Source organism: Oryctolagus cuniculus, chromosome 9, assembly GCF_964237555.1.
Source record: "Oryctolagus cuniculus chromosome 9, mOryCun1.1, whole genome shotgun sequence".
NCBI classification, from domain to species: Eukaryota; Metazoa; Chordata; class Mammalia; order Lagomorpha; family Leporidae; genus Oryctolagus; species Oryctolagus cuniculus.
Window position 1 is genome coordinate 90,892,462 of NC_091440.1, and position 20,664 is coordinate 90,913,125.

A 20,664-nucleotide genomic window follows, 5' to 3' on the forward strand; every position below is an offset into this window, starting at 1 on the left:
TCAATGAAAGGATATGCTGTGTTTATGGATTCAAAGACTTGGTATTGTTAAGATGATAACTGTACCCAAAGGGAGCTACGAATTCAATGCAATCTCACTTTCCCATTGATGTTTTTGCAGGATTGGAAAATCTATCCTAAAATTCATACACAATCTCAAGAGACCCTCCAAAAATACAATTTGTTTTGAAAAAAACATATTTGGAGGACTTAAACTTTCTGCTTTCAAAATTTACTACAAAACTACATGAATCAGGACCAGCGCTGTGGCATAGAGGGTAAAACCACCGCCTGTGGTGCTGACATCCCATATCAGAGCCAGTTCAAGTCCTGGATGCCCTACTTCCCATCCAGCTCTCTGCTATGGCCTGGGAAAGCAGTAGAAGATGGCCCAAGTCCTTGGGCCCCTGCAACCATGTGGAAGACCCTGAAGAAGCTACTGTCTTTGAATAGGTGTAGCTCTGGTGGTTGTGGCCATCAGGGGAGTGAACCAGCGGATGGAAGATCTCTCTCATTCTCTCTGCAACTCTGTCGTTCAAATAAATAAATAAATCTTTAAAAAAAAAACCCTGCATGAATCAAAACAACATGATACTGGTTTATAGATAGACATTTAGATCAATGAAATAGAATACAGAGTCCAGGTGTTTTTTTTTTTTTTTTTTTTTTTTTGACAGGAGGCAGAGTGAACAGTGAGAGAGACAGACAGAGAGAAAGGTCTTCCTTTGTCGTTGGTTCACCCTCCAATGGCCGCCGTGGCTGGCGCGCTGTGGCCGGCGCACCGCGCTGATCCAATGGCAGGAGCCAGGTACTTCTCCTGGTCTCCCACGGGGTGCAGGGCCCAAGTACTTGGGCCATCCTCCACTGCACTCCCTGGCCACAGCAGAGAGCTGGCCTGGAAGAGGGGCAACCGGGACAGAATCCGGCTCCCCGACTGGGACTAGAACCTGGTGTGCCGGCGCCACAAGGCGGAGGATTAGCCTAGTGAGCCACGGCGCTGGCCCAGAGTCAGGTTTAAACTCTCTTCAGTACTAATATGGCCACTTGATTTTTCACAGTGGTGCCAAGACCATCCTTGTAATTTTTAACAGAATTTTTGTGACTTAAAATTCTTCCAAAATTGATTTTAAAATATCTATTTATTTGAAAGGCAGAGCTACAGAAAGGTAGAGACAGAGGTAGAGAGGGATCTTCCATCTACTGTTTCACTCCCCAAATAGCAGAAACTGCTAGGGCTGGGCCCAGCCAGAGCCAGGAAGGATCTTCTTCCTGCCACATGGGTGGCTTGGGGCCATCTTCCTCTGCTTTCCCAGTGTATTAGCATGGAGCTGGTGAAAGTAGAGCAGCCAGGACTCATACCGAACTGGCACCCATATGGGATGTTGGCATCGCAAATGATGGCTTTACTGGCTATGCCACAATGCTGGCTCCCCCGAAATTGATTTTGACTGGGGGAGAAGCCAAGTGCCCTGTGCTAATTTACTATTGTTTTTAAAGGTTTATTTTATTTATTTGAAAGACAGAGTTACAAAGAGAGAGGGAACTAGGGTAGAGATCTTCTATCCACTGGTTCTCTCCCCAAATTGCTGCAATGGCTGGGCCTGGCCAAGCCAAAGCCAGGAGCCAGGAACCTCCTCCAGGTCTGCCACATGGGTGCAGGGGCCCAAGAACTTGTACCACCCTCTGCTGCTTTCACAGGTACATTAGCAGGGAGCTGGATCAGAAGTGGAGCAACTGAGCCTTGAACCATTGCTCACATGGGATGCCCACATTGCAGGCGGCACCTGAACCTGCTGTGCTACAGTGCCAGCCCTGCTAATTTACTATTTTAACAAAAACCCAGGTATAATTTGTTTTGTTTTATTAGCTGGTTTGCATCAAAAAAGCACAAGGTCAAGTGAAAACAATTTCTGATTCTTTAAAAGCTGATCATCTACAGCACAATTTAATATTATTTTTTTACTTTAAGACATTGCTGAGTAACAAATATCAGCTTACTTAATTTTGTGAGGCATATGATATCCTCTACAATGGTTAAAGACCTCTGTGCTATGAGTGAAATCATTGCTTCTTCTTCTTCTTCTTCTTCTTTTTTTTTTTTTTTTTTGTTGTTGTTGTTGACAGGCAGAGTTAGTGAGAGAGAGAGACAGAGAAAGGTCTTGCTTTTTCTGTTGGTTCACCCCCAAAGTGGCCTCTATGGCCAGCGTGTTGCGGCTGGCACGCTGTGGCCCAAGGACCTGGGCCATCCTCCACCGCTCTCCCAGGCCACAGCAGAGAGCTGCACTGGAAGAGGAGCAGCCGGGACAGAATTTTGCTCCCCAACCAGGACTAGAACTCGGGGTTCCTGCACCGCAGGCGGAGGATTAGCCTAGTGAGTTGTGGCACTGGCCCATTGCTTATTTTTTAAGATTTTATTTCATTCATTCATACATTCATTGAAGGCATAGCAACAGAGGGAGAAGGAGGGAGAAGGAGATCTTCCAGCCATTGGTTTATTCCCCAAAAGGCCTCCGCAGCCAGGGCTCGGCTAGGTCAATGTCAGCAGCCTGGAATCCATTTAGGTCTCTCACATGGTTGCAGGGACTCAAGCACTGGTGTCATTTCTACTGCTTCCCAAGCGCATCAGCAGGGAGCTGGATTGAAAGTGGAGGAGCCAGGACTCCAGCCAGCACTCCGATATGAGATGCCGGCATCATGAGTGGTGGCTTACCCACTGCACCACAATGCTGGCCCTGTTACATTTCTTGACTCCATGGTCCCTCAGTCACTTCAGCTCCTACACTGAGAGTTTCCTCACCATTTTTCCAGGTCAGAGTCGCTGCTCAATAACATGTAGCAATTCTTCCTGACATAAGATACAGAGTAACTTCCAAGGAAGGATTTTCCCATAGTCTTCTAGTTTCAAAGATCTGTTCAAGTGGCTGGCATTGTGGCACAACAGGTTAAAGCCCCAGCTTGCAGTGCTGCAGCCAAATGGGTGCAGGTTCAAGTCCCAGCTGCTCCTCTTCCGATCCAGCTCTCTGCTATGGCCTGGGAAAGCAGTAGAAGATGGCCCAAGTCCTTGGGCCCCTGCACCTGCCTGAGAAGCCTGTAGGAGGCTCCTGGCTTTAGATCAGCTAAGCTCTGGCTGTTGTGGCTATTTGGGGAGTGAACCAGTGGAATCAAAGACTTCTCTCTCACTCTACCTCTCTCGCCTTCAAATAAATCAAATAATTCTTGAAAAAAAAGGTTGTGGTCCAGAATTTTTTTCATGGAAATCAGAAATCACTTTATTATAATGGGTAAACAAACACCAATAAACTGTGTGAAGTGCCAGTTTCACCCTCTCCATAATCCTGTCAGCCTCAATCAAAGTAACAATAATTAAAAAAAAAAAAACAGTATGAGAGACTTTTTTTTCAAGATTTATTTATTTATTTGAAAGTCAGAGTTATACAGAGAGAGGAGGGGAGGCAGAGACAAAGAGGTTTTCCACCCACTGATTCACTCCCCCAAATGGCCCCCAAAACTGGAAAGAGCTGACCCGAAGCCAGGAGCCAGGAATTTCTTCAGGGTCTCCCACGTGAGTGCAGGAGCCCAAGGGCTTGGGCCATCTTCTACTGCTTTCCCAGGCCATAACAGAGAGCTGGATCGGAATTGGAGCATCCAGGACCTGAACCAGCTCTGATATGGGATGCTGGTACTGCAGGTGGCAGCTTTACCTGTTTTGCCACAGCGCCAGCTCCTCAAGGGTCTTTAAGATGACTTGTACTTGTTAGCTGGAAAGGGAGAGAGTTTCTTGCTAGCAATAAGAACATTTTTGAAGATCTAACTCTCTTCATGGCCTTTTAATCAATTTCCCAAGTAGAGCATATAAATGATACAACATCCAAATATAAGAACCTCTTTATAATGCTATTTTCTAAAAAGTAGCTTTTATCACCAGAGTGTTCATTTCAGACTTTTCCAGAATTAAAGGTTTGTGTGGAATGAGAATTTTTGACATAAAATAATCTCATAGCATGGACCTTACAGACAATAAACACTTTGGTTCATAAAATATTTTATTCCTTTCTGGTCATTTAACCATGGATAGTACTATTTGGAAACTTATTTTTAGAAGTGAATAAACCTAGAAACCAGGAAAAAGTACACCCTTTTTTCAAAAGTTGAGAAAAAAACTTAAAAAGAATAAATTAATAATCACTTAGGAAACATTTTCCTTCATTTTCTTTCCTAATATACTCATTGTACAACTTTACAGGTTTGCTAAAATATACTAAATGAGTTAGTATAAATATCCTCTCAGAAATACATGTTTTTGGATTCATACTATTTTATTAGTATTTGAGAGACAGAGAGAGAGAGAGCGAGAGAGAGAGAGAGAATCTCCCTTCTGCTGGCTCACTCCCCAGATGCCTGTAAGGTCCAGGGCTGGGCCAGGATGAAGCCAGGAGCTGGGAGCTCAATCCAGCCTCCCATGTGAGTTGAGCCATTACCTGCTGCATTCCAGGATATACATTAATTTGAACCTGGAATTGGCATTTGGAGTCAAAACTTGAAACAGTGATCAATTCGCTCACTATCATCTAAAAGGCTTTCAACTAACCATAAATTCATTCACTTAATTTATTTTTTTAAGATTTATTTGAAAGAGTTACACAGACAGGAGAGGCAGAGAGAGAGAGAGAGAGAGAGTGTGTTCTTCTATCAGATGGTTCACTTCCCAATTCGTCTCAATGGCTGGAGCTGCACTGATCCAAAGCCAGGAGCTGGGAGCGTTTTCTGGGTCTCCCACACAGGTGCAGGGGTCCAAGGCCTTGGGCCATCTTCTACTGTTTCCCAGGACATAGCAGAGAGCTGGATGGGAAGTGGAGCAGCCAGGTCTTGAACTGGTGCCCATACGGGTTGCCAGTGCTTCAGGCCAGGTCATTAACCTGCTTCACCACAGTGCCAGACCCCCTTATTCACACAATTTAAAATGACACCTGGGGCTGGTATTAAGGCACAGCAGGTTAAGCTGCCATGTGGGATGCTGGCATTCTGTATAAGTCCTAATACGCTCCACTTCTCATCCTACTTCCTGCTGATGTACCTGGGAAAACAACAGAAGATGGCCTGGTGCTGGTGCTGTGCTATAGTGTGTAAAAATGCCTACTGCAATGTCAACATCCCATATGGGCACAAGTTCAATTCCCAGTTGCTCTACGCTTCCTTCCTTCCTTCCTTCCTTCCTTCCTTCCTTCCTTCCTTCCTTCCTTCCTTCCTCCTTCCTTCCTCCTTCCTTCCTTCCTTCCTTCCTTCCTTCCTTCCTTCCTTCCTTCCTCCTTCCTTCCTTCCTTCTTCCTTCCTTCCTTCCTTCCTTCCTTCCTTCCTTCCTTCCTTCCTTTCTTCCTCCTTCCCTCTCTCTCTCTCTCTTTCTCTTTCTTTCTAAATATTTATTTATTTGAGAGGTAGAGTTACATACAGCGAAAGGGAAAGGCAGAGAGAAAGGTCTTCCATCTGCTGGTTCACTCCCCAGATGGCCGCAACAGCCAGAGCTGGGCCAATCTGAAGCCAGGAGTCAGGAGCTTCTTCTGGGTCTCCCACATGGGTGCAGGGGCTCCCTCTCTCTCTGCAACTCTGTTATCAAATAAATAAAATTAATCTTAAAAAGTCTGTGGAAAAATAGAATTAAAAGATAAAATTGTTTTTGACTAGCTTCTGTCTTTGTCAAGCTTCTCATCTTGCATAAATTGATCAGATTTGCTAACAATTTAGTATCTGAAACTTTTTTTGTGTCTAAATCTTAAACTAGGTCTCACATGTTTAGAAGCACCTTTCTCTGTGCCCTGTGTCCTGCCATCATTAACTCCAATTTCCTCCCACCCCCCACCTCTACTGCTACCACCTCATAGGAGGCCCCAACATCAATTCTTGCTCATTCCACTCAACAGCTTTCCAAATTCTACTCTTGCTATTGCATAACAATGTGGCCAGAGTTATCTTTACATTATATTGTGCCTTTTTTTTCCACTTAAATCTCCTCTTTATGGCTTCTTCATGTACTGTAGCAAATTTCTCACTCCTTAGCCTTGCCTACAAGGCCCTCCAGGATCCATTTCAGTGAATGTCCCTTTCCTGCTGTCCAGTACTGCACACCCTCCTGATTGCCCTTCACCTCCCAGGAGAAGGTTAGTTCATGATGCCTACTGCCCAATCCATTATTTCTCTGACTCTTCTTCTTCTTTCTCTTGTCTTTCTCCTTTTTCTTAAAAATGTATTTATTTAAGAGAGATAGAGAGAGAGAGAGAGAGAGAGTTTTCAGTCCAGGCTAAAGCCAGGTGCTCAGAAGTCCATCCAAGTTCTCCCACGTCAGTGGGCGGGGCCCAAGCACTAGGGACATCCTCCACTGCTTTCTCAGACACATTAGCAGGGAGATGGATTGGAAGTGGAGCAGCTTGGACTCTAACTGGCTTCCACATGAGATACAGGCATTTCAGGTGGCAGCTTAACCTGCTGTGTGTGCCTCAAGACCATTTTTATGTCACATCATGTAATGAGTAGTTATTATCTAATGTTTTCATTTTCTTACCTAATATGAGAATGCTGCCTATTCCAAGAATGTCACTTTTACATGGGTGGGTCCTTAGATTTGACTTCTTGAAGGAAGACTTCGCTCTCTGTCTCTCTCTCACTGTCTATAACTCTCTCTCTGTCTCTCTCTCTCACTGTCTAACTCTGCCTGACCAAAAAAAAAAAAAAAAAAAACAACAAAAACAAACAAACAAATAAGATTCGACTTCTTATCAATGTTTTAGTGGTAGATGGAAGCAAAAATGAAATTCTTTGTGTGGCTACATATTACTGGCTGCTTTATGTAACTCTTGTTAAAATTCTCTTACTTACATACAATAGCAAAATGAAGATGATCTCTTTATTCTCAAAGAGAATTTTATTTTTCTAGATATAATTAATTCTTATTTTTAAAAGATTTACTATATTAATTTGAAAGGTAGAGTTACAGAGATAGAGTAATCTTCCATCTGCTGGTTCACTCCTAAATGGCCACAGTGGATGGGGCTGGGCCATGCTGAAGCCAGGAGCCATGATTTTTTTCCGGGTTTCCCAGGTGGGTGCAGGGGCCCAAGGACTTGGGCCATCTTTCACTACTTTCCCAGGCAAATTAACAGGGACCTGAATCGTAAGTGTAGTAGTGGAGACTCGAACCAGCTCCCATGTGGGATGCTGGTGTTGCAGGCGGTGGTTTAATCTGTTACATTATAATGCTAGCCCCTAGATATCAAATGGGACCATCAGTTCTTTATAGAATCTTTTCTTTATTCCATGTAATAAAAAAATTAGCAAGATTTGGTCCTTATGTAATGAAAAATGTTAAAAATATTCTGTAGATGCTGTGACATAGTGGGTAAAGCTGTCACTTGCAACTCTGACTTTCAATATGGGTGCTGGTTCATGTCCCAGCTGCTCCACTTCCAATCCAGCTTCCTGCTGATACACCCCAGAAATCAGTGGGCAGTGGCCCAAGTGCTTGTGTCCCTATACCCATGTGGGAGACCTAGAAGAAGCTCTTGGCTCCTGGCTTTGGCTTGATGCAGCCCTGGCCATTCTGGCCATCTGGGGAGTGAGCCAGCCGAAGGAAGCTTTCTCTCTCCCTCTCTGTCACTTTCTCTCTGTAGTTCTGACTATCAAACAAATGAAATCTTTAAAAAATATTCCTTAGAAGCCGGCGCCGCGGCTCACTAGGCTAATCCTCTGCCTAGCGGCGCCGGCACACCGGGTTCTAGTCCCGGTCGGGGCACCGGATTCTGTCCCGGTTGCCCCTCTTCCAGGCCAGCTCTCTGCTGTGGCCAGGGAGTGCAGTGGAGGATGGCCCAGGTGCTTGGGCCCTGCACCCCATGGGAGACCAGGAAAAGCACCTGGCTCCTGGCTCCTGCCATCGGATCAGCGCGGTGCGCCGGCCGCGGCGGCCATTGGAGGGTGAACCAATGGCAAAGGAAGACCTTTCTCTCTGTCTCTCTCTCTCACTGTCCACTCTGCCTGTCAAAAAAAAAAAAAAAAAAATATATATATATATATTCCTTAGAGGATAAACAGTTATATCAAAATGTTTATATTGGTAAGGAGATGTCCCATACACCTATTAGAATAGTCAAAATCGAAAACACTAACAATACCAAATGCTTTTACCATACGATATGGCCTATTTGTGCTTCTTTGTATTTACCCAAATAAGTTGGATGTTTATAGCAGCTTTACTCATAATTGCCAACACTTGGAAGTAGCCAAAATGTCCTGCAGTAGGCAAATGTACAGATAAACTTTCCTTCAAGTGGGCAAGAGATATAATTCCTTAATTTTATTGAGGAAGAAACTGAGGTTCAAACTGGTTCTGGTTCACTGCCGTGGTTTGAATGTTTGTCCCTTCCAAAATTCATGCTGAAATTTAAATTGAAAAAATTATTTCAGAGGTAGGCAGACACAGAGATAGAGGCTACATTTGTTTATTTGAAAGGCAGAGTTACAGAGAGGCAGAGAGAGAGAGAGAGAGAGAGAGAGAGAGAGTGTCTCCCTTTCACTGGTTCACTCTGCAGATGGCTGCAATGGCTGGAGCTGGGCCAATCTAAAACCAGGAGCCAGGAGCTTCTTCTGGGTGCAGGAGCCCAAATGGAGCAGCTGGGACTTGAACTGGAGCCCATATGGGATGCCGGCACCGTAGGTGGTGGCTTTACCTGCTATCCCATAGCATTGGCCCCTGTCCTGGATCTTGGTGTTCAGTATATACCCTAGTAGTTTTCATGGCCAAGAAAGTTGATAAGCCACTGCTTTAGAACATTATTTAGTGGTTGTATTTTGAATTACCTAGGTATATGTTTAAGATTTGTGTTAAGAATGAGTTGCTAGAGAGGCAGCTTGATAGTGAAACCCGTTCTGGGCATGGATCTTGTCCATGAGTGCCCCTGACCACTTTCTTGCCATGTGACCCTGGGGCAAGTTCCTGACCTGTCTGCTTGCTTTCTCACTTGTTAAAATGTGACAGTATTATTGACTGCTTTGTAGAGTGACTATCATAACGTTATTATATGTTATTATTAACAATGAATACAGAGCATTCCCGCCACATAGTAAATACAATAGGTGTTAAATAAAACTTTACAATTGACTCATACTTAATTTATGAGGATGTTACTCTTTCTTCACCATGAACAAAACTATTATGATTTGTGATTTCTGCAGTACAAAATATTATTCAATATAAATTAGCAAATGTCAAGTATAATAAAATTAACTATTTTAAAATGTTAATTTAAAACATCTTATGGAAAGCACCCTAACCCAGGGGTGCTGTTTTTATTTTATAATAAACCATGTTAAGCTTGTCTCAGTCTCTGCTTCCTTTCCCCTAGAAATTTTTTCTCAGTGCTTCAGTGATTAAAATGTTCTGCTCTCAAATCTTCAGCCCCCAAACCATTCTTTCATCTGAACTTCTAGACTATATTGGGAAGGTGATAAAGATTACACTAAGCCCCGTTCCAAACAAAACAATACAAAAAATTCCAAACTTTGATTTGAACTACATTTCTTCCAATAGTACTTGATTGGATATGTTTATTGCAATTATTATTATTGTGTTTTGGATTATGCACTAGCACAGTATTGGTAGAGGATATGTTCATATGATTTTCACAAAATATGAGAAAGACTTTTACCAATATTCTGCTAATTGTGGATAACAAAAACTAGTATTTATTGAGTACTACAAAGTGTGAGATGCAAGCTTTATATGTGTATGCTCATTCAATCCCACTAACTCTGAGAGGAATTAATTATTATCTACATTTTACCCATGGTGAGCCTGAGAGTTAAACAAGTTGACACATGCCTAAAATCACCTAGCTGGTTGTGGGAAACATTAGAATTTAGACCTGGACAATCTGTGCTCGGAATCAATTATTGATGAACTTCTGGTTTTCAAAAAGGCAATTTTACTCAACATTTTAATATCACCCTCACAGGGTTTATTTGCAACAACTCTGTTCCTATTTTATTTTACTGATAAGAAAAGAAGTTTAGAGAGAAGGTAACTTTCTGAGGTTTTGAGTGGTCAGATAAGTATTTGAAATATGTCTTCTGCTCTGGTCTCTCTGTTACCTCTCTACCATGCTTAATATGCTTTCGTGCTTGGTGAGTAACTACACACACACTCTTTAAGTTACAGGTTTATCAAGATACTGTTCACATTCTGTGCAGTTCATGCAGTTACAACAACGTGCAGTTTAAAGTTTTGAATGCATTCAGGGTTGGGTGGTCATCAATTCAATCCATTTTACAACATTTCCATGTCTCCATAATGAAAACCCCTACCTTTCAGCCATTATTCCCTACTTCCTATTCCCCTGCAGCTGGCAGTTGCTAATCTGATGTCATCTCATACTTGCCAACTTTGGGTATTTCACATGAGCGGAATCATGCTAAATATCATCTTTTGTGTGTGGTTCCTTTCACTTAGGATTGATGTCTCCAAAGTTTGTCTATGCAGTAGGCATATGTTAGAACTTCATTCCTTTTTATGGCTGAATGCTATTCTACTGTATGGCTAATATCCCATTTTGTTGATCCACTTATTAGCTGATGGACATTTGGGTTGTTTCTACCTGTTGGAAATCATGAATAATGCTGTTATGAACATGGAAATGTTTATTTAAAAATACTTTTATATAAGATTAAGTCTAATTTGTATTTAAATTATATCACAGAAGCATTTTTTCCTTTTTAAACTCTCAACTAAAAATTTCTCTTATGTCAACATACTGGTTAAGTTTCATGGACAAATGGACTTGAATGAAGAAATAATGTGAATAATAAATACTTCGATAGTTAGTGTTATTGTTGCTAATCAATTACAAATCATGCTGAGATAGCAATATAGTGTCCTGCAATTGAATAGCATGTTGAAACTTATCACTTACATGTGACATTATTTTAAAAATTCTATTAATATAAAGATGAGTTCATGTAATTCATAGATACAATTTTAAACAGATTGTGTATCTCCAATTTATTTAATTATAAACATAATGAATAGAAGCTATTGCAATAGTTCAGGGTGGCAAAAAAAGGGATGGTGTAAGTTTATTATTACAATGTTAGCTCATGGCAACGTTCTGTTGTGATGACAGATACACATCAAGTATGTTCATGTAAAACAAAATATGTACCATAAAATCTTGGGATAGTTTAGTGTCCTGAAAGCGGAAAAATCTTGCAATTATGAAATAAAAAAATTTCTCGAAAGACAAAAGTGGTTTTTAAATTTGAAAATACATATGGGGGCTATTGTCCCGTTAATAAAAGCAGCATATTTGTGGTATTTAGTCCCAGGTGGGAGGATTTTTTTTTTTTTTTTTTTTTACTTATTTGAAAGGAGGAGAGACAGAGATATCTTCCATCCTTGAGTTCACTTCTCAAAGGCAGCAACAGCTAGGACGGGGCAGAAACCACGACCCTGGAACCAAGGGTGGCAAGGACTCTCTTGAGCCATCATGTCTGTATCCCAGGGTGGACATTAAGAGGAAGCTGGATCAGGAGCCTTGCTGAGACTCCAACCCCTGCACTCAGGCATCGGATGCCTGTTTCTCAAGAGGCATCCTAACCGCTGCCCCAAACACTTGCTCCTTGATTCAACTTTTATTGATAACGAATGAATCTCAAATTGCACTAGATTACGTTGCATTTATTAAATTTACACTTCAGTCTTCACAGAGTCCTTTATGGATGGTTAGCTTCATTAAAAACTTGATGTTCATCAATATTGTGTGAAACTTCTAAGTTGTAACATCACATGTCTATTAGCAGCCAGCGGTGTCAGACAATCGTGAAATTGAGGTCCAATTCCTGCTTCCACTTGGTGGAAAAGTAACCAACGCCACCACTTGTAATCCCACTAACAACCGCCAGGGAGAGACCAAAGAGGCATCACTTTCATCTTTACGTGGAGTCTTGGAAATCTCCAGCACCATGACGTCCCCCGAAGACGTAGGTGTAGACGAGGAACAAAAGACCCTCGTGGACGCGGCCCTAGGTCCGCCTCCCTCGGGCGCCGTCTGTCCCTGGCCCGGCTCCCGGGGGAGCGCGGGGGCCGCACTGGGTGGGCGAAGCGATGGAGCCTCCATCAACCGTTGAGGACAAGGAGATGGTGGAGAGGCCGAGGGAGGCCGGGGAGGGCCAGCGCACGGGTGTGCAAAGAAGACGGCAGCGCTGGGGGCGTCCCCAGGGCAGGCCTGGGTCCCATGAGCGGGCGGGAGCCCAGCTCCAGGGGAGCCCGCAACTCCCTCCATCTTGGTTGATGGAGGCGGGGAGCGGCGTCTGGGTCTCCCCACCGTCGCGCCCGCGCCCACCCCCCGCCACGGCCACGGGGCCGCGGCCGCCGGAAGCGGGGGCCGTTCCCTCGGCCGAATGGCAGAACCCAGTGCGGGCCGCTCAGGGCCAAGTTTCTGGGCCCCACGGGGTTAGGATTTGAAAGGGTCCCAAGTTCCCAGAGCAGTTCCGACAAAATGGAGGACGTCGTCTCCTCCTGCTGCAGCCATGACGGGAGGTGGGGGGACTCTTCCCCACGGGGGCGAGGCGAGGGTGGAAGTGTCCCCCTAGCCCTCAGAGCCTCTGGAGTCCCCTTATTCCGTGGCCCGGACCGCGCCCTCGGCCTCGCTCTGATTCCTTCCTGGGCTCGCCCCTCGCGAGGGGGATTCAAGGGACTGGACAGGGAGGGCGTTGGGGCATCGAGGCCGCGTACGTCCTCGGGCAGAGTCGTTAGGAGCCGCGGCGGCCTGCGCGTCCCGGTCCAGGCTAGGGCAGGCGTCGCCGCGTCAGCCCTCGGGCCGTCCCAGCCCCGGAGAACCCTCGGGTCCCAGGGGTCGAGCCGCGGCCCGTGCGGCTGGCCACGAAAGTCGGGCTCCTGACCCTGGCGGCCCCGGGGGTGGGGGCGGGGGCTCCGAGGGGAGGGGACGCGGCCGCCAGCCGAGGGCCGGCGGAGGGGGGAGTGGAACGGCAGGGCCGGGGGTGTGGCTCTCGCCAGACAGACAGGCTTTCGGACCACCCCACCGAGGGGGGTCTTGAAGGAAGGCGGACATATCCAATGGCAATCTCTCAAGCTCCTTGGCCCACCTCCGTCGCCTGCCAATGAGCGCGTGGAGGGCGGGGCCTCCCCGGGCTCGGCCGCGCTGCCGCCGCCTCCGCCTCCTCCTCCTCACCAGCGCTAAAGCCGGGACTGGACCGAGCGGAGTTGTGCGTGTCGCCGAAGGGGGGTGGGCCGGGGGAGGGGAGGTTCGTTCCGCGGAGCCGCAGCCAGAACCGGGTGAGGCTTCTCCCCGCTGTCTTTCCAGTCCAGGGCCGCCGAGAGTGGGGGTGGCTGGGAGCAGCGCAGCCTCCGGAGGAGGAGGCGGAGGCGGAGGCGACTGGGGAGGCGGAGATGGGTGAGGGCAGCCTCCGGAGCCTCCCACCGACCCGGGCTTAATACCCCGCGGCGCGGCCGCCGTCGCCGCTGCCGCGTCGGGGCCTCGGGGGCTGCTCGGGGCTGCGCTCATGTCACGGGCGCCTTCGCGTGCGGCCCGAAGGCTGCGCGGGCGCGGCCGGGCGGGCTGGGTGAGGCGGACGCCGGCGGCGGGGGTCGCCGGGCCGGCGGGGCCGCGGGGCGGGGGGTGCGGGCCGGCGGGGCGGTCGCGGGGTATTTTCCTTTCTCTCCTGCGGGGGTGGGGGGGAGGGGCGCCGGTCGGCGATCGCGCTCTCGGGGCTGCGCGCCCACCCTGTCGGCCCGAGCTGAGGTCTTCAAGTTTTTTCGGGGCGAGGGCTGCTGCCTGTGGCCCCGCCGGGTCCCCTCCTTCGCTCTGCTCTTCCCCGGCGCTGCGCTGCGCGGCTCTTGCTCCTCACGTATTGTTTGGCTGGGTCTCTAATGGCGGACGGGGAGGCAGCGCTGCCGGTCGCCGACTGCAGGGGGGGGCAAACCTCGGGCCCAGGGCAACAGCTTGGGGCAAATATGGGCGATATCTGCCCAGCAGTGACGTGAGCCGTCCCTACTTCCAAATTGGTGCTGAGAGTGATGGGAATGACGCTGGGTGGGCGAATTTAGGAGGGAATGCACATCCCTGGCTGGCATCGAGGCAACGTTTGCCCTTCCCCCTCCCTTTCCAGGAGCGGGCTTGGTGCCCTCGGGCCACTCTCTCCCCCAGATCTTGGCTTTCACGTGGATTATTGGCCCCCAATACATATTTTTGCTGCTGTTGCGCCCCACTTACGTTGGAAGGGGCTGTTTGCAGGGTGGGGGTAATAATAGAAGGGCCGTACTTCCTTGACCTCTTATTGCCTTTTCTGCCTCCTTCTGGCGAAAAAGGCTCGGTGTTCCCACCAGGTTGGGTATTCTTGCTCCATTTTCCATTTTTTCTTTTCATCCCAGGACCAGGAATCACCTACAGCCCTGTCTGGTGCATCTTTGGCAGAAAGTGAGGAGGAAAACACCCCCATTGTGAGTCCTTTGCTCCTGATTTTGCTGCTCTGTAAAGAGGATGTTGTCAGGTTGTAGAGGTTCAGCCTTGGGACTTGGCCCTTCCCGTTGTTTTGAGGGGGAGGAGCTTTCCCCTTGGGTGGCAGCTGCCCCCGGGGCGAAGCCCGGGTAATGGCTGTTGAGGCAGCTGGGAGTGGGCGCTGCTGTTTGCACCGCTGCAGACATCGCTCCTGCTGCTGCAATACCAACCTCAGCAACCAGACGACGGGCTTCTGCAGCTGCTCACGTTACTGGAGAGGAGGGGTGGTGCGAAGGAGGGCATATTTCTGGTGCCCTCTAGAGTTCCAAAGTGGGAATTCAAGTTACTTCATTTTAAATGCTATGTATGTATCCATTTTTGACATCCCCCCCCCCCCAATGGATCACTGATTTAAAGGATTGGGAGCAGTCTTTTAACTTTTTGGTTATATCCTGATCTAAAATAGAAATGTTATGTCCTGATCTAAAACACAAATTTTGTCTCTTATGGTTCATGAGTTACTAGATCTTTTTCATATTTTTGCTTGGGAACGGGCATGGAGGGCTGGCCTCTGATCTGTAGTGTCTTAGATCACCAGCTTGTATGCTGGTTCGACCAGTATACCGATCTAGTTACCTTTTCTCCCATCTAACGTGTTGGTCATTCTTAAGACGCATTCTTGATTTGATGCTTGTAATTTGCTGTGCAATCTTGGAGTGTGTTAGACAGTGAGATAAAGGTTACTGGTTAAATTGTACTTCAGTTCCTTGAAACTAGTTACAGAGTGTCAGTGAAGTCAGCACTCTGGATACATTATATCTCTTGAACCTGTTTACAGTTGATACTGTGACTTTCAGGGCTCTGGCAATGGTGGGACATAAGTGTAGTAGCTTATGACTAAATGTTTTGTCCAAGTGGGTCAAAAGATACTGAATTCAAGATAAGGAATTGTCTAATACAGATTGTGAAAGCTGATATGATGTTGGCAACTTAAATTGAATACACACTATTTTAGGTACAGTGGGACACATTTATGTGTTAATTTCCTTTAATCTTAGCAAGTATTGTGCAGAGTAATAAAAGCATTTATTGAGCTGTATATACCAGCCCAATTGTAAGCTTTTAAAAAAACTTTATTGTGGAAGCATTACAATTCCTAAGTGAGAATAGTATACTGGATGTCCATACTTCATATTCTAAAATTAACACATGTCCAAACCAATCTTGACATGTATTAAGTAATTTAATCATAACCCAATGATGGAGAGACTGTTTTTATTGCTAATTTGTAGAAGAGTAAACAGACATAGGGAGATACCCAACAAGAGTATTCAGTAGAGCGAGGATCTGAATTTAAGCAGTTTCTTTACAGAGGCTAAGTTCAGCAGCTACACTCTACTGTTTTAAAGTACATTAAATGCTTGTTTTACAAATTAGAAATTTAGACAGTGAAAAAAAATCCAAGGTTAGTCTTCTCAGTTTATTGTCTTTCTACTTAGCAAATGGTGTATAAACAAATAGAAAGTACTGTGCCTCATTGAGTACCTTTTTTTTTTTAAATAAGAAAGCTATAGTTATCAGTTACTTTTTAAAAAAAGATTTTACTTACTTGAAAGGCAGAGTTAGAGGGGGTGAGAGAGAGAAACACAGACCTTCATCTGTTGGTTCATTCCCCAAATGGCCGCAATGGCTGAGCCTGGGCCAGGCCAAAGCCTGGAGCCAGGCATTTCATATGGGCCTCCTGTGTGGGTGACACGGGCCCAAGTACTTGGGTCATTTTCCACTGCTTTTCCCAGGTGCATTAGCAGGGAGCTGAACTGGTAGTGTAGTAGCTGGCACATGAAGCAGTACCCATATGGGATGCCAGTGATGCAGGCAGCGACTCAACCCACTACACCACAGTGCTGGCCTCATAGCAGTTACTTTTTCATGCTAACTCACCAAATGCCTGCAGCAGCCAAGGCTGGCACAGCTGGAAGCCAGGAGCTGGGAACTCATTCCTGGTCTTCCATATGGGTAACAAGGGCCCACCTACTTGAGTCATCACTTCCTTCCTCCAAGGGTGTGTATTAACAGGAAGCTAGAATAGAGGGTAGGTCTGATAACTTGAACCCAGCCACTCTAATAGGTGATGGGTGCATCCCTAGTGGTGTCTCAACTGATAGGCCAATTTTACTGTGTCTGTATGATTTAGTCTGTAGTTTCCTAAATAATATAACTTGAATGAATATATGTTCATTATTTCTCTAATGAGTTTAAACTCTTTAGGCATTAGATCATCCAAATATGATAGATCAAGGATCACATCTTTTCAAATGGATGGACAGTACTTATTACCACATATTTTAACAAATGATTTATCTTTCCAGGATTATTTCTTTTGTTCTTGGTTGAATTGTTGATGATTGGTTAAGTTTGGTAAGAGATTTGGAGATGAGGGACTTAGAAAATGTATAGTTAGGATTTTTCTGAAATATCAGCATATATATTAATGGAATACAATGATTTTTTAAAAAACATCTATTTCTTTTGAAAGAGTTACAGAGAGAGAGGGAGAAACAGAGAGAAAGAGACTTTACATCTATTGATTCATTCCCCAGATGGTCTCAGTGGCCAGTGCCAGGCCATGGTGAAGCCAGGAGCCAGAAACTTTGTATGGGTCTCCCATGTGGATGGTAGGGACTTAAACATTTGGGCCATCTTCTGCTGCTTTCTGAGGCCATTAGCAGGGAGCTGGATTGGAAGTGGAGCAGCTGGGACATGATTTGGCATCCATATAGGATGCCAGTGCTGCATACAGAGGCTGTACCTGCTGCACCACAACACTGGCTCTGATTCTTTTAAATAATACCAAAATGTGGTTCTCATTTTGCTATTTAATGACTTAACTAAGAATTAAAATTTATTAGCAATTCCAACTGGTGGTGTTTTATTACTATATCTTATAGTAAGATGAAGATAACCTGACAATTTTTAATTGACCTTAACTAAATAAGTTGCCTTATTAGATTAGCATTTATTGTACATTTAATGTGAAGTGAGTGCTTTTAGATGTATTCACAAAATATTTTGACTTAAAAATACATTGTACACTTTTTGTGTCTTAGTATATTCTTTTTTTTTTTTTTTTTTTTTTTTGACAGGCAGAGTGGACAGTGAGAGAGAGAGACAGAGAGAAAGGTTTTCCTTTGCCGTTGGTTCACCCTCCAATGGCCGCCACGGCCGGTGCGCTGTGGCCAGCGCACCGCACTGATCTGATGGCAAGAGCCAGGTACTTATCCTGGTCTCCCATGGGGTGCAGGGCCCAAGCACTTGGGCCATCCTCCACTGCACTCCCTGGCCACAGCAGAGAGCTGGCCTGGAAGAGGGGCAGCCGGGACAGAATCCGGCTCCCCGACCTGGACTAGAACCCGGTGTGCTGGTGCTGCAGGCGGAGGATTAGCCTAGTGAGCCGCGGCGCCGGCTTTAGTATATTTTTTTTTTTTGAAAGATTTATTTATTTATTTGAGAGGTAGAGTTACAGACAGAGAGGGAGAGACAGAGAGAAGGTCTTCCCATCCACTGGTTCACTCTCCAAATGGCTGCAATGGCCAGAGCTGGGTGTATCCGAAGCCAGGAGCTTCTTCCACTGTCTCCCAAGAGAGTGCAGGGGCTCAAGTCCTTGGGCCATCTTCTATTGCTCTCCGAGGCCATTAGCAGGGAACTGGATCAGAGGTAGAGCAGCCAGGACTTGAACTCACCCTTATGGGAGCCGGCACTGCAGGTGGCAGCTTTACCCACCAAAATGTCAGCCCCTCACCTATCTTTTTAAATAGCTGGGGGAAAGATAAAAGGTGATCTTTACTTTCCCATGTTCTGCTTTTCTGAAACCTCATGTGCTGGACTTTTATACCTCATTTGGTAGGACAACTCTGAATCAGTTATCACACAGATCCTGATATAAATTTTTTACTTTTGTGTTGATGTAGAGCTTGTGATATCATTTGTAAATCATTATTCATACTTTTAGATATCTCCTATCTTTAGGCATTGATATTGATCACCACCATAGTTGACAATATTAGCATAATCTTACATTAAGAGACATTTTAAGAAGATTTTGGCATAATTTTTTTAAGATCTATATTTATTTGAAAAGCAGAGTTAGAGACAGAGTGAGAGGTCTTCTATCCACTGGTTCACTACCCAAATGGCAACAATGACAAGGGCTGGGCCAGGCTGAAGCCAGGAGCCAGGAGCTTCTTCCAGGTCTCCTATGTGGGTATAGGAACCCAAGCACTTGGGTCATTTGCTGCTTTCCCAGAAGCATTAACAGGGAGCTGGATCTGAAGTGGAGCAGGCAGGACTCAAACTAGTTCCCATTGTATGAGATGCTGGCATTGCAGGCAGTGGCTTTACCTGCTATGCAACAGTGTTGGTCCCTGGCATAATAACTTTAATGTGTTTTTTTCCAAGAGATGCAAGAAAAGCCCACATTAAAGTGTTTTCTCACATTGGATTCTCAGATGATCTTAAGTTAGGAAACAGAGATGGCTTTGAATTCATTTGTTTTCCTTTTTTTTTTTTTTAATTTCAGTTGATTAATTTTTTTCTATTGCTGTCCCAGCATAGACTCAAGATTTTAGAATTGTATAGACTTTTGAAGTTTTCAAATCTAAAACAATGTGTTAGACTCATAAAATTGTCACTAAGAATTTCTGTCAGATAAATCCATAACTTTGAACTATAGGGTTCTGCATAAATATTGCAGTTCATTTTTGTGTTTTATTTTGATTGTATACCAGTCAGGAAGTAATGTATTTGCAACCTGGTTTTTAAGTAAGTCACCTTGTAATCTTAGATTTCTTATAAAGGTGGGAAGAGGATCTTTGTGGAGGCCAGCAAAAAATACTTAGGTGATATGGAGATGAATTGTGTTAAAATTTGGATTATAACACTTTAGAACATGTCTGTTACTTTGTTACATATTTTAGGATATATTAAATTTTTGAAAGATTTATTTCTTTATTTGAAAACCAGAGTTTTAGAGAGAGAGAGGGAAATAGATTTTCCAACTGTTGGTTGATTCCTCAGATGGCCGCAACAGTTAGGACTGGGCCAGGCTGCAGCCAGGAGCCAGGAGCTTCCTCCAGGTCTCCCACATGTGTGGCTGAGGCCCAAACACTTGGACCATACCCTGCTGGTTCTCCTAGGCTATTAGCAGGGACCTAGATCAGAAGTGGAGCTGCAGCGAACCAGTGCCCTTATGGAATGCTGGCATCCCTCCTGGCAGCTTTACCCTGTATGTCACAACACCAGCCTAGGATATATTATTTTTTGGATCAAGTTTTACCTAGAACTTGAAGCATTTCTGTTGGACTGTAAAGTAAATTTGTGTAAATCACGGAAAAATCTTCTTTAAATAATGTGTAGAGAGGTTAACAAAATCACTTGGTCACGTGACTTTGGGTTGATTCTATTTTATTTTTAACTTAAGAATCATTGAAAAATGGAAGTAATCAAATTGAATAAAAATGGTGTTTAATTTGAAAGGAGGGATTGACTTGGATTTTTAAATGTTATTGAATTGATCAATATTCTGTTAAGTATTTGTGTTTGCTATTTTAAGAAGGAATTTGAGAGTAACCTTTGGATATTTAAAAGTAAGTAATGAAAATTTAATAGGTCTGGCTTTAAGAAACTTGCATTTATGTTTTATTAGTACCAATTATCTTGCTTTTGTTTGTTCTTTAAATACTACCAGATTATTGCTAGAGAATTTAGGCTGCTCAGGATTAGATTTTCTCTTACCTCTTTAGAGGGTTGAGATTTTTTTTCTTTCTAATGTTCCTAGTAAATTGGAGGGTCAGATTTCATTTTGTGCATTTATAAATTAGTCTAAAGGTTTAAAAATATTTTATCCTCAAATTATTATATTTTTAAGTATGATTTTGATTTTAAGGTAAACTTCATTTTTCCAGATAAATTTAGTAGAAACAGAATTACTACAACTTCGTAAAAAGTTGAGAAAGATCTGTTGCTATTCTTGCAGTACACTTTTTTTAAAAAAAGGTTTTATATGAAAAAGTTACAGAGAGGGAGAGAGAAATTTTCTTTTTAAAGATTTATTTATTTATTTATTTGAAAGTCAGAGTTATACAGAGAGGAGAGGCAGAGAGAGAGTCTGCCATCCA

At 44.6% G+C, this 20,664-nt stretch overlaps 1 protein-coding gene across 20 annotated transcripts in view; it reads left to right on the forward strand.

Annotated features, from left to right (window-relative positions):
* Positions 1 to 13,132: 13,132 nt before the first annotated feature.
* The window catches only part of ZMYM2 (zinc finger MYM-type containing 2), a 109,859-nt gene continuing 102,327 nt past the window's right edge, over positions 13,133 to 20,664 (forward strand). For 5 of the 20 annotated variants that reach the window (XM_070049115.1, XM_070049123.1, XM_070049118.1 and 2 more), the window contains exons 1-2: positions 13,478 to 13,616; positions 14,425 to 14,493. The gene's annotated coding sequence lies outside the window, so the exon portion shown is untranslated. Of the gene's footprint in view, positions 13,448 to 13,477; positions 13,617 to 14,424; positions 14,494 to 20,664 lie in introns of those variants that run through there. The other 15 variants (XM_051850065.2, XM_051850068.2, XM_051850066.2 and 12 more) reach the window with 8 other exon arrangements.